Raw genomic sequence first — 17,685 nt, 5'->3', positions numbered from 1 at the left:
TCCTTGATACTTACAAGGCTGTGATAGGAGGATCATGGTCAAAGTCACCCTAGGCAGGAAAGTCCTTGAGATCCCTGTCCAACTTCAATGCCAACAAAGTCAGAAGTAGAGCTGTGTGGGCTCCAGTGGTAGAGGGCTAGTCTTGAGCAAAAGTAGCTTACAGACTGTGCCCAGATCCTGAGTTTAAGGTCCAGGACTGGCAACAAACAGACATACACAACAATCTAAAGCTGGTCACCCTCTTGTCCCCAACTGAATTAGACAGAGTTCCCTGGGAAAGGGGCTGTGGGAGCCAATGTCTTCACTCTGCCCATTCTGCCTGCATCACAGGATTCCAGCCACACCATTCTTTCATGGTTCTTTCTGACCAATGGGATATAAGAATGGTGGTCACACCCACATTCCATGCTGCCTGATAGCACTGGGATTCCTCTGTTGGTTGACACCACTATCAACAGTTGAGGAAGGTAGAGGTGGCTGAGTGGTGATCAAGAGACTCAAGCCATAGGAGGAGAGGCCAGGCTCAGCCCTGCCACTCACCTGCCCATGCCCCGGTCCCCTTCAGCATTCCACGTGGCATTGCATTTCAAACCTAGCACTGCTTGCTTGGACCCATGGCACCTCTTGGAGTCCTCAGGTGATGGCACGCCACAGGCAGGCTTGTGGCCCTGACCTGGTCCAGGACCCCTGTCTCTGCTCCAGGCCTGAGTATTTGCCATGCTAATGCCTTCACTGCTGGAACCTAGTAGGAGCTGCCTCCAACAGCTTCTCCCAGCAGAACATGTGAGTGGCCTCCTCCTGAGCCCATACCCTGTGACCCCCACACCACGTGACCTCCACTCCTGACTGGACCTCCGGCTCCCCCATGCCCTACAGGCTGGCCAGGTCTCTGCCACAAATGTGCCCCAGGGGTGGGGGTGGGAGTGAGTGTTGACCATGGGATCCCACCCCCATCCTTATCTGCCAGTGTCCCAGGAAACAGGGAGATGCAGGGATGGGTGAAGAGGGGGCAACACAGAGCCCCTGGCCTGGAGCAGTGGGAGCCACACAGCCACGCACCTGCACCCTTCCTCTTCCTGGTGGGAACCTGGTGGCTTTAGTCAGAGGTGGGGAGCAGCACCTCCACACCTGCCTTCTTGAGTATTTTCCTTTTTTCTGGGGGCTGGGGGTGTTGGATACAGAAGATAGGTCTCTCTTGCTCTGTGAGCCCTTGTCCTCTGTGCCCCGTCATCCTTTCACCTGAAGAGAGGTCCCAGAAAAGCCTAGTAGGGAAGTGAGAGTGCTGGGGGTCAGAGCAGAATGTGAATATCTGGGAGGAACACCCCTCCCCAAACACACATACACATACACCCAGCCTGTCCCCTCCCCCCAACTGTCAACAGTTCTCACAGAGTGATCACATTTCCCAGCTCTGCCAGCTTCTGCTGGTGCTCCCAGTTCATCTGGTCTCTTTGTCCTTCCCAAGAATCTGCCATGAGGCCCAGAAGCATGTAGGCTGGAAGTAGGGAGTAAGTCCATGCGTGTAGCCTTTAGGACCCCATCCATTTCCACAACACAGCCCCCACCTCAGGTCAGACACCCTTCTGGGGTCACCATGACCCCCTGCTTGTTTCCTTTCCTGGCTCTGAGGAACCACTTGTCTCGGGACTCCTTCACCTAGTGTCCTGGCCTAGGGTTTTGGTGAATGGGGAGTCAAAGTTCTGGCCCTGGAGAAAGGGATAGGCAGGGTGGTGCTGCATCATTAGAGTGGTGCTCCCCTTGGATGAGAGCTCCTGATTTCTCCAAGGGAACCCCCATGCTCTAGCTTGTACATTGTCCCAGATGAGGAACCAACAAACTCTGGAGAGGCACTGCTCTGAGTCTGTGTGTATGTGTGTGTGTGTGTGTGTGTGTGTGTGTGTGTGTGTGTAGTGCTGCATCATTAGAGTGGTGCTCCACTTGGGTGAGAGCCCCTGATTCCTCTAAGGGAGCCCCTGTGCTCCAGCTTGTACATTGTCCCAGATGAGGAACCAACAAACTCTGGAGAGGCACTGTTCTGAGACTCTGTGTGTGTGTGTGTGTGTGTCTGTCTGTCTGTCTGTGTGTCTGTGTGTCTGTGTCTGTGTCTGTGTGTGTGCATGAAAGAGAGAGGGAGAGAGAGAGAGAGATATCATCTTCCTCCTTGTATAACCTGACTATGCTCAGGTGAGTGATCATTTGGAAAATTGCAGGTGCTGCATGGACGAGTCTTCTGTCACTGGTCTGGGTTTGTGTGTGTGTGTGTGTGTGTGTGTGTGTGTGTGTGTAGAAGTGGGTTGCAATAAGGAGTCTGGGTCCTTTGGTAACTTGTGCCTGATACATTTGGGGGATGCATGGGCTTTGTGGCTGAGGTCTGGGGGCCTGGAAGTGTGAGACACTTGAAGGGGACTCAGCAACATTAAATTATAAGACCAAGGGACCTCTGTGCCTTTGAGCTGTCTACTCCTTTGGGCCTGGTTGGTGGCAGCTGGAGCTTGGGAGGACCTGGGTATGGGGCCCACAGGGGTTGGCTTCCCAGGGGGACAGAGAGCATGGCCAGCACTTAGTTTAAGGAGGTGAGCCCTGCTGGTATGGAGTGCACCAGCATATGTCAGACTCTGGGTTTTCTCATCTTGACTTCTGATGGGTGAGGCCAAACCTATTTTAAATCTTTTGCTGTGATCTTCATATCTCAGCCTCCTGAGTAGCTAGGATTATACGCATGAGCCTCTGGCACTGGGACTCTCGTTCTTTTTGGTGTATTAGGGTTTGAACTCAAGGCCTTAGGCTTGCCAGTCAGGTCTTCTACCACAGTAGCCAAGCCTTTCAGTCTTGGGCATTTCCAAGATAGAGACTCACTCAATATGTGCTCAGGCTGGGCTGGATCGTGGTCCTCCTATCTGTGTCAGGCGTGCACCACAAGGCCTGGTCCTCCTTAGTTGGGATGGTATATATAGCGCCATGCTCAGTCATCGGTTTAGATGATTGTCCCAAACTTAGTTTACAGCAGCCATAAAGCTCTGGGTTGGGCCTCCACCATTGTACCTCAGTCTCCTTCTGGAACAGTTGTGAGGAAACAAGTGATCAATACAGGGGGATCTCTGGAGCAGGGCTTGGCACAGAGGGAGTGGCTGTCAGATACGGTTCTTGGCAATTCTGGGAGCATACGACAGGAAGATAACTGGGAAAGGGCTCAGATGGGGCCTGTTATTAGTCGTGTGACATGTACGGGATTATGAAACAAAACATGGTTCTCTTTCACCCTTATCCTATTCCCATGAGGAAGGAGATCCTTCACTGTGTTCAGTTTTGTAGCTGGGGAAAATGAGGCACGGAGAAGACAGGTTACCAACTCATGACCTCCAGTTGACAGAAAGCTCAGCCTGACTTCTCTGCCATGGTCCCTAGGAGAATGAGTGGTATTCAGTACACTTCTTATAGTGGGAAGTCCACTTCTTGTCAGTTGTGGGGCTTGGCTCTGGGCCTGGGTGCTGTCTTTGAGCTCCTCAGCTCAAGACTAGCACTCTACCACTTGAGCCACATTGCCACTTCCAGTTTTCTGGTGGTTTTTTGGAGATAAGAGTCTCATGGACGTTCCCACCTGGGTTGCCTATGAACCATGTTCATCATATCTCAGCCTCTTAGTTAGGATTATAGTCCTGAGCCACCGGCACCTGGCTTAATTGTAATTCTGGCTTTCTTTCTCTCTCTCTCTTTCTCTCACAGGAACTGGTTGAATAGGTGCTGAAGAGGTGGCCTAGTGTCCCCATGTGGCTGGAACCCAAGGTGGCCCTCTCATTCTGGAGGTGGGCTGTAGGTCAGAAACTGTCTCACTCAGCCTGTTGAACCAGCCCCATGAGGTAATCCCCTCTGTGCCCTAGCTAGACCGTCCAGCCTTATTGTCCATCCAGCCTTATTGGACTTAGTATTGTTTTCTATTTCCTTTTCTAGCAACTGGCCAAAATTATGATACATAGTTATGGAATGAAAATATAATACCATCTTAAGAAAGTCATTTAGAGCTCTGGGAATGTGGCTTCATGGTACGGTGATTGCCTGCCATGCATGAAAACCAGAGTCCAATTCCTCAGTACCACATAAACAGAAAAAGAAACACTGGAAGTGGTGCTGTGCCTCAAGTGGTAGAGTGCTAGCCATGAGAGAAAGAAAAAGCCCAGGAATAATTCCCTAGCCCTGAGTTTAAGCCCCAGGACTATAGAACTGGCAAAAAAAACCCCCAAAAAACATAAAAAAATTTAGTTAGTAAATGCAAAATAAATAATCCATACTTGGAATATATATTGCTTCTTCCATACTAATACCTGAAAATACTCCCTAATTCATGTACTTTACCTATATTAGGATACTGTGTTGAAAAAAAAGTTTTGTTCATTAGGTCACAGCAATTAATGCTAGAATGTGCTTAGATGTCAGGTGAAGATTAATTCTGGAAATTCAAAGATTCCAGGCTTTTGAGTGATCACTGCTAATCACAATGAGAAGGATAGTCTAAGTGAGATTTTGAAATCTTTTTGGTCAGTCATGGCACCAAAAAGGCAGAGGCAAATTATCAGTTGGGACAAGAGAAGGAATAACTCTAGATGGAAGGAACAAATGATAGTAACTAATGCATACCAGAAACCTTTCTAGGGAACCATTTTTGGTTATTGAAGAACTAGTTATCAGCCAGGCTTATTCTTCATTGCCTTTAGCATTCTAAATCTCTTAGGCTAGTTCTTAATCTCTGTGTGATAAATGTATCTCCTCCTACGCTGTTTTTCCATATCTGATCTCTTTTGCTTTCTAAAAATCACAGTCTTTCCTGATACTAAATACACCTACACAGATGGCAAGGGGTTGCTAATGTAAGGGTCCCATAGCTCATGAGTCATTAATGTAACAAAATGGAATAGGAGGACTTATTTATTGCTACCTTAATTTTTCTGAAAGCTGCCATGTCATCATTTGATTCAAATTTCCATTCTTTGTCTACATAGTGTCATTAAGTGCACTAAATGGAAATATGAGCTGGGTGCTGGTGGCTTAAGCCTGTAATCCTAGCTAATCAGGAGGTTGAGACCACAGGATTGTGGTTCAAAGCCAGCCTGCTCTGCAAAGTCCATGAGACTCTTATCTTCAATTAACAACCAGAACCTCAGAAGTGGTGACATAGCTAAAGTGGTAGAGCACTGAGCTTGAGCTGAATAGCTGAGGGACAGCACCCAGGATCAGAGCTCAAGCCCCACGACCAACAAAAAGTACAAATATGACTTTAAGTTTCCCCAAAAGGAAGGACAAGGTCAAGAGTAATCTTCCAAAGCAGAAAAAAATAATACCAAAATAATACAGTGCACTTACTTTTGCTGAGTTATTTAAGTTATGGCTTCTTGGCTGGACATATTCTCTTCTTTTAAAAATTGTCAAATATTAGCTTTATAATAAACTTCATTTAGTATTTCTTGGTTCAAAACAGAAGTCTTGATACAGTTGATGTCACTTGGCTTTTTTTTTTTTGCTAGTCATGGTGCCTGAACTCTGGGCCTGGGCACTGTCCCTAAGCTCTTCAGCTCAAGGCTAGTGCTCTACCACTTGAGACACAGCACCACATCCAGCTTTTTCTGCTCTTGTGGTGCTGAGGAATCGAACCCAGGGCCTCATGCATTCAAGGCAAGCACTCTACTCCTGAGCCACCTTCTCAGCCCATCACTTGGTTTTCTTACTATCTCAGTTCAAAGCAAACCCAGGCAGGAGAGTCTGTCAACCTCTCATCTTTAATTAACCACCAAAAAGTCCAGAAGTGGAGGTTTGGCTCAAGCAGTAAAGTACTAGCTTTGGGGGCAGGTGGACAGGAAAGACATCCATTCAGGGACATGGTCCAGCCTCTGGGATCAAGCCCCAGAACCAGCACAAACTGAACTAACAACAAAACAAAACAAAACAAAAAAACAGGTATTTCTTTGGGACCCTCCTTAAAGGAGAACTGGTCTGACAAGAGACTGCTTTTGCTGATTATACTCACTGGATCCTGCTTTTGTGGAATCCTTATTGCTATGGAGAACTCAGGACCAGACTAAAGGAATGGATAACTAAATCCTGCAACAAGAGAATCATCTCAGGAGTGAAATATCCATCCATAAAGCACTTTAAAATCTCCATGTCTTTTTTTCTTTGCAGTAGAACACTTTTAAAACAACGTTATTTCCTTTTGTTCTATGCTGGCCCTCAAATGGCACATTATTTCCTTTTGTAATACTCTCGACCAGAAGTTTACAAACAAGTTTTATATGAGTAAAATACACACTCGAAAAGTCAGGGACAGAGTTTCCCTCAATCCTTGGATCCTTTTCTTGTACAGTAAAAAGGAAAGCACAAATTAACTTGAACTTTGTCATACCTTTACATTCAATTCCTCTCCTGGGATCAGTTTCCACCTTCAGTAATAGTTACTTCCCGTAACAATTTATGGTGCTGCTTGAGGTATAATGAATGTTTGCTGGCTTCATTGAATTAGCACAAGGACACCTTTGGTCATCATGTAGCAGTTTTTCAGAGACAACTTGGTAAAGAGAAAATATGAAATTTAAATTGCTTATAAATACATTATCCACTTAATATAATTTTAAGTGAAGTAAGCCAGGCCCAAAGAAACATAGGTCCCATGGTTTCCCTTATTTGCAATATCTAGTATAGGTATGAGTCAAGCGGAAAAAGTCAGATAATGTGATGTTAGGAAAACGAAACCTCAAATATGTATTTTAATGTTTTTGTTTCTTTCATGCATGTGTTTCTAACGCATTTATAATATTATCTCTTTGTTGCTTTGTATGTCCCTCCCCCACAGTGTAACCCCCGCTTTCACTATATTTGATGTCAGTATAACATGTGGAGGAGATGGGGACAAACAAGTCGTTTAAGGATTCAGGTGGACCTGTTGCAACAATGAGAAGTACAAAATGTCATGTCAAAACCAGCTTTACAATGTCGGGGGGGGGGGGAGGGGGGGTATGATTGGGTGGGAGGGAGGGGGGAGGCTGGGAAGGGAGGTGAAGGGTAAACAAAGGAGGAGGCTGCAATGCTAGGTAAGAAATGTATGCATTATCCTGCCCATGTAATTGTAACCCCTCTGTACAGTATGTTCTCAAATAAAATAAAATTAAATTAAAAAAAAAAAAAAAAAAAATACATTATCCATGAGTACATTGAGTTCAACCATCATAAGTGCTCTGTAAATTAAGGTGAGTTTTAAATGGGAAGAAGGTTCTCAGATCATTTTTTTGTGAGTGTATGTGCTGTGCATTATTTTCCTAGTGTACAAGAGTTAACAATAAGAGAAACAATAGCAATAATAGGAGAAAGAGAAGTTCTGCGTTTAAGGGTTCAATACAATATAGAAGACTCTACAAATAAGACAACATTGAAACAATGAAGCCAAGTTCAGTATGTAGATTTACAGAAGTGATATAGAGAAAGCATTTCTCCTAAGTGGAACATGAAGTATGAGGCCACTCCCTTTCTAAATCACACTTCAAATCATGCAAATTTGTAAAAAGTAGAATAGAAGAATGATTCTGGTTCCATGCAAGTCAGATATAAGAGAATGGACTTAATGGAAAAAAGTCCATCTTGAAAGAGCAGGGATTATACTAGCAATGAACCTGGAGGCAAAGATCATATTTCTTTTTATTTCCTATATATATATTTACATATGAAAATATATAGTATATATAAATAAATATAGGTATATAAATATATATAAAATATATAATATATAAATAAATATATATAAAATGTATATAAAATATACATAAATAAATATATATTTATATATTATTTCCTATATATATAGGAATATATATATATATATATATATATATATATATATTGTTGGTTGTGGCACTTGAACCCTGGGTGCTGTCCCTCTGCTATTCAGGTCAAAGCTAGTGCTCTACCACTTGAACCCCAGTGCAACTTCCAATTTTCTTATAGTTAATTAGAGAAAAGTGTCTCCAGGACTTTCCTACCTGGGCTGGCTTTGAACCTCAATCCTCAGATCTCACCACCACCCAGCTTAAGATCACATTTCTAACAGTGTACATTCAGCATATGTAATGTGTATGTTCATCTATCTTTATAAGAATTTTTGAGTAAAAAATCTGGGCTACAGGTTAGACTTCACACTCACAAAAAATGTTTGTAGTTTAAAAGTTGATACTCCTTGAAAAATAAAACTTAAGAATGTGAAGGAGTCTGGGAAGTTCAGTTTGCATCCAGCCTGGGAAGAGCAGTCTTTGAGACACTATCTATAATTAACCAGCCAAAGCTGCATTGGAAGAGCAGTTCAAGTGATGGAATACCACTCATGAGCAAATTGTTGAATAAGAGCTTGAGGCTTTTGTATACATACATACAAGCATACGCCTACACACAGAGGCACTTATATGTGCACACATGAATACACAAATGAAACAACTCTCAGAATATGTAGAAAAGTTAGAAAGCAATAGAAAATATGTCCTGAGTAAAACTAGAATCATGTGATAAATTTTAACATTAAAAAGTCCTCAAGTGAACTTTCTTTAAAAAAGTTTGAGACTATTACATAGGTAGGGGCCAGAGATAATAAGAAAGTCAAGTAATCATTATTAAAGTGATCGGATCCATGGAGGAATGAATCAGAGACCCCTGCATGTGCATCTGAAAATGTTCATATCCTGTGTCAAATGTTAGAACATCTTTCAAAATTGTACATAAACAGTCTGAGCATTCAATGGATAAGATCATCAGAGAAGTTCAGAATTGCTAGTGTGTTTCTAGATTAAATAAACCAACAAACAATGGCAGGGCAATGTGATACAAGCCTGGAATTCTAGCACTCAGACTAAGACAGGAGATTAGAGAGTGGAATTACATAGTGATACCTTCCCTGGACCAGATAGTATAATTTTGTCTCAATAAAACAAACCAAATTGCAAGAAAGAAATACAGAGTTCGAAGTTTGGGCTAATTTTGTCATTATGTTTTGAGAAGTCAAGTTTCCTATTGAAATGCAACTGATATATAATCCTCAGTTGTGTTTTAAATGATCTCTTAATTACAGAACATTCTTAGATGTAAAATAGCTCATGATTCCCATCTAAAATTTGAAAAAGTAAGTAAGCGTCATTCTGTTGGATGCCAAAGAAATGATGAAGGTTTACAAAACTTAAGCCTGGAGAAATAGCACAGTTTGTCTAATGTAGGACTTTGTGGACCTTGCAAAATTAGAATTTAGATTCAAAATAAATAGTTTGTTTTTTTGTAATTCTATATTTTATAGGATACTACAAAATTCTTTTTAAGTAGAGGTCTTAACTGACAAATTCACAAATCATTCTGGCATTCTATTTGCCTAGAATATTCTTTCAAGAGAGTTATAATTAGAACTTAGTTAATAGATAATTCCAACAGTTCATGTATAAAATGATAATGTGAATAATCTAGACAGAGTTGCCAACAAATGGATGATATTAATTTATAAATTTAGAAAAAGCATTTTTTGAGGATTTGGTATGACATGGTAGGAAGAGAATAATTGTGTGACATCTTCTTTCTTCTACCTATATGTTACACAGGAAGCAATTTCCTTATGTGCCTCTGTATACAATGAGAAAAATGCTAGGTTTGGGTTCATTTTTATTTTATTTTTGTGGGGGGGGGTCCGGTCATGAGGCCTGAACTCTGGGCCTGGGTACTGTCCCTCAGCTCTCCAGCTCAAGGCTAGCGCTCTACCACTTGAGCCACAGTGCCACTTCCGGCTTTTTTTCTTTTTTCTAATGTGGTGCTGAGGAATCGAACCCAGGCCCTCGTGCATGCAAGGCAAGCTCTCTACCACTGAGCCACCTTCTCAGCCCAATTTTTGTTTTTGTTTTATTGGTTTAACCTAGGGCTTGAAATCTGGGCTTGGACACTGTCTCTGAGCTCAAGGCTCCTGCCCTACAACTTCAACCTCAGTGCCACTTGTGTCTAGCTTTGTCTGAGAAGTTTATTGGAGATAAGATTCTAAGGGACCTTCCTGCCTGGATGGGCTTTGAACCATAATCTTCTGATCTTAGTATCCTGAATATCTATGATAGTTAAAAAAGTATAAATATAAATAATATTTGCAAGTGTTCTGATCTCAAGAATACCACTGGGGGAAAATTGATGCAACTGAGTTTATTGTGGTGTTCTTTGCAGAATAAGGGCATCACAATACCAGAGGTGTAGTATTTTTTCACAGTAGAGATAAGCTATTCATGATGTGAATTAAGGGAATTTTAAGGTGCACCTTACAAGTTGGAAACTGTAGGATGACTTTATGGCATAAAGCTTGGGATTGCTTACTCTTGAAGAATCATTACAGATGCTTCATAGTTTTATCCTCTACCAGAATGTGGCTATTTTTCTGTTGACTTCTCAATCTGTAACACCCCATTGGAAACTGCATCTATTGCAGAATTATATAACATGAAAACAAGTAATGTTTTGAATCTCTCAGGTATGGAATGTTTAGAATTTGAAAATGAGTAGTTATTAGTCATAGGAATTTTGAAGAAAACATATATTCTGTAATAAAAAACTTATTTAATTTTAAAAGTTATGGGTTTCCATAGAATTAAACTGTTTTCGATTTTATGTGTGTGAAAGCGCTAAATTTATTTTTTCCAAAATATGCAAGTATATTGTGAAAATATTGTCTAGTTGGATAACATTCAAGTTGACGACCTTCTGATAAAGAAAGGGTAATTAAATCAAATTAGATGCCAAAGAGTATTGATTTTTAAAATTTTACTATATGAAAAATAATATTAAATACACCAATACAGTGAAATTTTATTTTATGCAGCTTATTTTTTAAATTTAATTTAATTGTCAAAATGATGTACAGTCGGGTTTCAGTAATTGTAAGGTAGTGAATACATAACTTTTCAAACTTGTTACTCCCTCCCTCACTTTTCTCACAGTTTTCCTTCACCTCAGTACACTTCATAAGTTGTAATATATATTCCCAACATATTGTCTTGTGAGTATTACTAATGCATTGGTTTGCCCTTTGTCATTTGTGTCACCATTGTGATGTTCCTTTTCCCTTCCCTAATAAAGGTTAATGTATACAAAATATACAGGGTACCAAAATCAAATACAGCAAGGGTTAAACCAAAGGGGAAAAACCAAAGAAAATAGAAATCACATAATACATAAAAAACAACAACCGCAAATAAAAATCTCTGATTCCATATCTTGGAGTTCATTTTGTTCAGCATCAGCTTATGTGGTCATATATACGCATAACGAAGCCACTGGAAAATAATAGTTGCATGGACACTATATCATGAAAACAACATGTTAACAGTTTTTGATGGTAAAGGTGGAATTAGGATTGATGAATACGCGATTCTGATAAAGGAATTTCAAAAGTTTTAAAATTATGACACGTATATTTTAATTGTTCAAACTTTTTAACAACATAGCTTATTAAGAAAATTTAAAATTTCCTGGGAAAATAGGGTTTCATGCAAAGAAATCCATGGAGACTTAGTGGAGAGGGAGCAATGTGAGTGAAGATGGCTCATTTTCACACTAAACAAACAAACCTCAGAAACCTTGCTGTAAATCCTGTAGCTTCCCTTGAAAATTGTCCTTACCCAGGAAATATACTCTCACTGTGTGAAACAAGGTCATAGTGCAATTTAATTCAAATTTCTTTAAAAAAAGACATCAAAATTTGTGAATTGACCTTTAATTACCAAACAGTAATTCTCTGAAAAAGATAATTTGGGTCAAAATATTTAGGGAGAAAGTGTACTCCACAATGAAAAAAGGTATTGGGTTTACACTTTTCTGTTTGTAATACTTTCCGCAATGTCTTTGCACGTGAAGCACTGAAACACAGAAAAAAAAATCTGATTGGATACTTCAAACCAGTGATTTCACATTTCTAAGTGGCTCACAAATATAATATCCTTATTAACATGAGATAGCTTATTATATAAGCCAAAAAGTTTGGGTTCAGAAAAAAAATTGAGCACATGGAAAAGATAAGAAATCAGTGTTCTTAGAAGCCCTAGCTAAGCAAATTGGCTTCAGCAGTGGAGGGAGGCCAAAACTTTTTGATATAGATTGTAATATTTTTGCTACCTAAAGTGATTTTACAGAGCCTATTTGGCTCACTACAATGCAGAACTGATTGAATGAAGACATGAAAATAAATCCCACATCCAAACGAGGCAACTGCAAAGAGTTTTAAAGGAGAAACCATGAAGATGTAGCAGTGGGGGAGGCCTTATAGTCCTTCAGCTTCACTAGACTTGAAGCCAAGAAGCTGTGATTAATTGGAAATCAGGCAAGAGCTAAGATGAGGACATAAAAGTAGGACATAGAAGCATTGTCCTTTGTAACAGACACTGTCATCCAAGGTATGGATGATTTAACTTTATTCTCTTCCATACATCTTGTTGAGCAAATGCAAGACTAAGAGAAAAATAATCTATTGAAATAATTTTGCAAAGAATAACTTCACTGTTCCTGATATGGTATCTAAGGAGAGTCTTAAGAGAGAAGATAAATTGGAGTATTCTGCGGTTTCCTCTAAGCATCTTGTTAGCAAAATATATCTTTGAGGTTAGAAGTGATTGAACCAAAAAGTGGTGGAGTACTTATGTTTGTGGGCACTTTAAACACAAGAAGACTTTCTTTTTTTTGGGGGGGGGGGGGTCCGGTCGTGGGACCTGAACTCTGGGCTTGGGTGCTGTCCCTCAGCTCTTCAGCTGATGGCTAGCACTCTACCACTTGAGCCACAGAGCCACTTCCGGCTTTTTTCTTTTTGCTTATGTGGTGCTGAGGAATCAAACTCAGGGCCTCAGGCATACAAGGCAAGTTCTCCACCACTGAGACACCTTCCTAGCCCAACACAAGAAGACTTTCAAGGTAAAAGAAAAAAGAAAAAGAGATATCCAAATATTTGTGATCACAGTTTCTTGGACTGATTTTTTTGGAGACAAAGTTTTACATTAGAGTTTGTCCTGATTAACATCAATGTTGGGTTTTTATGGCAACCAAGTGCAGGGGTGAAGTTTAATGGTCTCCCTTGAACAAGTAAACAGCATGATTAAAAAAAATGGCAAATAATATTTAGTGAATTACTTTCACCAATTACTTTTCCAGAACAAAGAAGGAAATATATAACTCAAAATCAACTGACTTAAAAGTATGAAGAAAGAGTAGTGAAGAGAGATGAAAGAAAACTTAGAGGATTGTTTTCTCTCCAGCGGAGTAATGGGTTCGTGATATTTTTCTCTTCCATTCTATCTTCACAAGCTATCAAGTGTGGCTCAGGACTGGAGCATCCAGTTCAGTCAGAGAGAACTCACAGAAGGAAGATAACATTTGAAGCAGATATAGTTGATTTATAACCTGAGACAATCTATTTAAATCTGTTCGAATTTCTCCCCTACCTCAAATGCCCTCTTTGAATAGTTTTGTTTGCTTTTCCCAAGACTGCCCTTCATTAACTGCTTAAAATTTTGAGAGGTCATATTCATACTTTCTAGAGATTGCTGTTTGGTTGTAATTTTTGTGTGTTTTTTCACTGAATTTCAAAAGGTTGTGCAAGTGTGTTACAATTAAATATGTCCATCTAATTGTCCAATGCTCCTGGATCAGATTCACTCCTTCCATCATTGTCAACCAACTCCTTCTCCAAGATTTATTTCAGATTAACCACTTTCTTTATCACATGTGTACATTGATATTCTAGCTGTACTTGCCCCTTGTTCTATTTTTCATTCATTCTATGTATTTACTATTATTCCATTCTGGTTTCAACTTCCTGATAGTCATTCTGTTAAACTGTCTGTTAAACGTTTGAAAGGTTTATATACATTCCATGGAGTTGCAATCCTGCATATACTTGAACTTATGTCAGCTTATATTTCCATAATTCATTCATCTGCAATAATAATTTGCAAGACTGGAGGCGTGAAGCACCTAGACATGATTTAATTCTCATCCATTTGGAAGATTAATCTTTAGTCAACAAGAAAGTTTAAAAATGGTTTAGAATGTATTCCAAACTACCAATTTTTATAAATGGCTTTGTACAATGGTGTGTGATCACTTTATTTTACATGGGATAATATTTTCTACTACATTTAAATTTTGAAAAAAGAAAATTAAAATGTATTATTGTAGAGGAATATGATAGAAATAGATGACAGATTTTATGTTTGTCATATCTCTGATGAGTACTCATATTCAAGATTTACTATGTTAGACAGATAGGGAAAACATACAATAACATATTATAAGGCAACTATTTGTGACTTTTTAAAATGTACCTTATTAAATGATGAAATTTACTTTATTAGCTAACGTTTGGGTTTGAAATATGGGAGGCTGATATATTTAACAAATTTTGGAAGGCATCTAATGAACAACACAAATGGTGGGTGGCACTATTTCTACAGTTTAATGAATGGTTGAACCTGATTGGCATTAGTGATGGGTAAACAAATCAACTCTATTGTAACTCTATTGCCACTAAGTATCATCTATTTGTCAAATGTTATTTTGGCGAATGTGAATTTTTTTTGGAAGGTCGTGGGGCTTGAACTCTGGGCTTGGGCACTGTCCCTGCGCTCTTGAGCTCAAGGCGAGCACTCTACCACTTGAGCCACAGTGCCACTTCTGATATTCGAGTGGTTTATTGGAGATAAGAGTCTAACGGACTTTCCTGCCCGGGCTGGCTTTGAACCGTAATCCTCAGATCTCAGCCTCCTGAGTATTTAGGATTACATGCGTGAGCCACTAGCAAATTTGATTTTTCAAAGATTATTTGAAAAAGAATACACTTGGGGCTGGGAAGATGGCTCAGTGGTAGAGCGCTTGCCTTGCATGCCTGAGGCCCTGGGTTTGATTCCTCAGCACCACATAAGCAAAATGAAAAAAAGCCGGAAGTGGTGCTGTGGCTTAAGGGTAGAGCTCTAGCCTTGAGCTGAAGAGCTGAGGGACAGCGCCCAGGCCCAGAGTTCAGGCCCCACAACGGGACCCAAAAAAAAAGAAATGTAAAAAAAAAAGAAAAAGAAAAAGAATACACTTTCAGGAGATTAAATATTTTGAGAATGGCAACATTTTTATACCACAGAACCAAGTTTTACTGAAGTACTAGTGTTTTTTTTAATTGTGAAAATACTGTTCAGAGGGATTAAAATTACATGGGCAAGGTAATGAGTACACTTCTTATCAAGCATTGTTGCCTCCTCCTTTGTTTCCCCTTCCCATCCCTTGGCATCCTCCCCCTGCCCCCCGACCCGATCCTCCCCTTCCCTCCTCCGCCCCCAGCACCAAAGTTGTAAAGTTTGTTTTCGACATGACAACTTGTACATCTCACGGTGTTATTAAGCACTAAGGATCTTTTCAATTAATGTTTTTTTCTGAATTACATTTGACTTCTAAGTCAAGTTTTCCTGGCCTTGATAGACCAATTGTGGATCTATCCTTCCAGGAGCTATTTGTCTGGCCCACTTACGCTGGACTGAAATCTTTCATTAATCATTAGGGGAGGGGTATTAAAAATAATCTTGTAACACTTTGTGATTTTGTTCACTCATATGGGCTGGTCATCTGTAAATTGAAAGTTTGAATTGCAGTACTTTCTCTTAGATTTTGTGATCTCATCCTTCATTTTAAGTTGACTTGCATTTCACTATTGCTTACTGCTAATTCCTGTTTCTCAAGGAATTGGGGCCCTGAAATATTATAGGAAATGAGAAATTGACATGACTCTTCAATTACTTTCTGTTGGCATGTTGCCTGGGCCTAGTTGAGAAGTCTTGACCCTGTTATCTGATGATGCAGGTAACTGGGACATAGGATCCTAGGACCCATACATCTTGCAGAAGAATAATATCTTTTATACATCATATCAGAAAAATTTGGGTATAATCAATAGGAATGCTTCAGAAATATGGAGAAAAACATTTTGGAACCAGTGAGTTAAAACAATAAACAGAGCAGCAGAGTAAAATCCCTTATAGATTAGAGGAAAACAACATTTTTTTTTACCATGTGAATTCAGAAGAACAAGAACACTTAGAAGGTATCACAAGTTTATGGTGAAGACATTACATTGATACTTTTTATATTCTAGTATGTATCCTAAACCTAATTATTTATATTCCAATTCTCTTTATTGGAATAAATAATTATCAATTTATTTGTCAAATTATCAATTAATTCTACTAAGTTTCACTGTGTGAAATATGAAATCAGCACATATAAATATAAAATATATAACTATATGTAATATAATAAAAAGGGCACATGTTTTGCATTGTTCTGTTGTGGTTAGGGTATCAAAGACAACTCTGTTTTAAAGTATTATTGCATTATCTGTACCTCAGAGTTAGGTAGAGATAGACCTAAAGCTTTACCATTTGTAGATTTACAGCCTGGAGGCAAGAGGAAACACTGTGATTAAAACATCACCAATTTAAGGCTTAATAATGAGGAGAAACATGAACTTCTCCTGGAGCTATGGAAATATTTGGTGATAGAAAGGCAGTAGTGTAAGTTCCTGCCTGGTTGGAAGGTAGACAGGCCAGACATCAGGAAATCATGCATATGAAGAATTTTTTCACCTTGGCGTTAGCTACTTTTGAAATGGTAGGTATAATAAACACTTAAATTTTGATAAAATACCTTCTAGTCTGAACAGTTCTGTCCGAACTGTTCATCTCTCTATGATCCCTTGTAACTAAGATTAGTTTTGTTCTAGTAAGACAAACTATGCTGTCAGGGTAGGATATTCTGGTTGGTCTGTTCCTACGTGGAAGAAGGATAAAGGGTAGACATTTGTGCCAGTAAGACCTCATTTGGGAAAATTTTAGCTGCAGAAGTTTAGAAGTAGCTCTTAAGCAAGGCTTACTTTGAATCTATTAGCTCCACAAAGGTAACTCATTTACATAAATAAGTACTTGAAAAAGTCATCACCTTAGGACCTAGCTATAAGTGCTTCAAAGTATGATCAAATCTAAAATGAAAAAGACTTAAAATTGTCATTGACAAAAAATGCAAATGTGAGCAATCAACCGAACAATATAATTTTTTCCCCACTATACACATTATTTTAGGGAAATAAGATCAATAGTATTGTTAGGAACAATAAGGTTTCCTTGCTACAAATAGGCACCCAAGGATATAAGCCTATATAAAGATTGCATCATTAACTACTTAAATTTAGAGGATACTACATGCTTCAGCAGCACGTATACCCAAATTACAACAATGCAGAGATTAACATGACACTTGCACAAGGATAATATGAAAATTCGTGAAGTATTCCATATTTTTCATTCTTCAGTTGCAGAAATAAAAAACAGTTATTAAAAAGTTGATTACAAAATTACAAGTGTAACAATATATGCAAGTGTTAGAATTAAACATTATTTTGACATCAGTGTATTAAATCTTCACCTTAGAAAGGCCTTTACATAGAATAACCTTTACAAAACTTTTGAAATTAGTCAACATTGTCATTTTATCCAAAAAAAATATACTACTATAAGAACCTAGAAAAAGGGGCTGGGAAGGTGGCTCAATGGTAGCGCTTGCCTTGCATGCCTGAGGCCCTGGGTTCGATTCCTCAGCACCATATAAGCAAAAAGAAAAATG

The 17,685-nt window shown here is 39.4% G+C and overlaps 1 pseudogene; it reads left to right on the top strand.

Moving 5' to 3' along the window:
- Positions 1–17,264: 17,264 nt before the first annotated feature.
- Positions 17,265–17,364, top strand: LOC122100954 (annotated as a pseudogene).
- Positions 17,365–17,685: the final 321 nt, after the last annotated feature.

Source organism: Dipodomys spectabilis, unplaced genomic scaffold, assembly GCF_019054845.1.
Source record: "Dipodomys spectabilis isolate Male_0828 unplaced genomic scaffold, ASM1905484v1 ptg000612l, whole genome shotgun sequence".
NCBI lineage: Eukaryota > Metazoa > Chordata > Mammalia > Rodentia > Heteromyidae > Dipodomys > Dipodomys spectabilis.
Note: the sequence above shows the minus strand (reverse complement) of the source record. Positions and strands in the feature narration are given on the sequence as shown.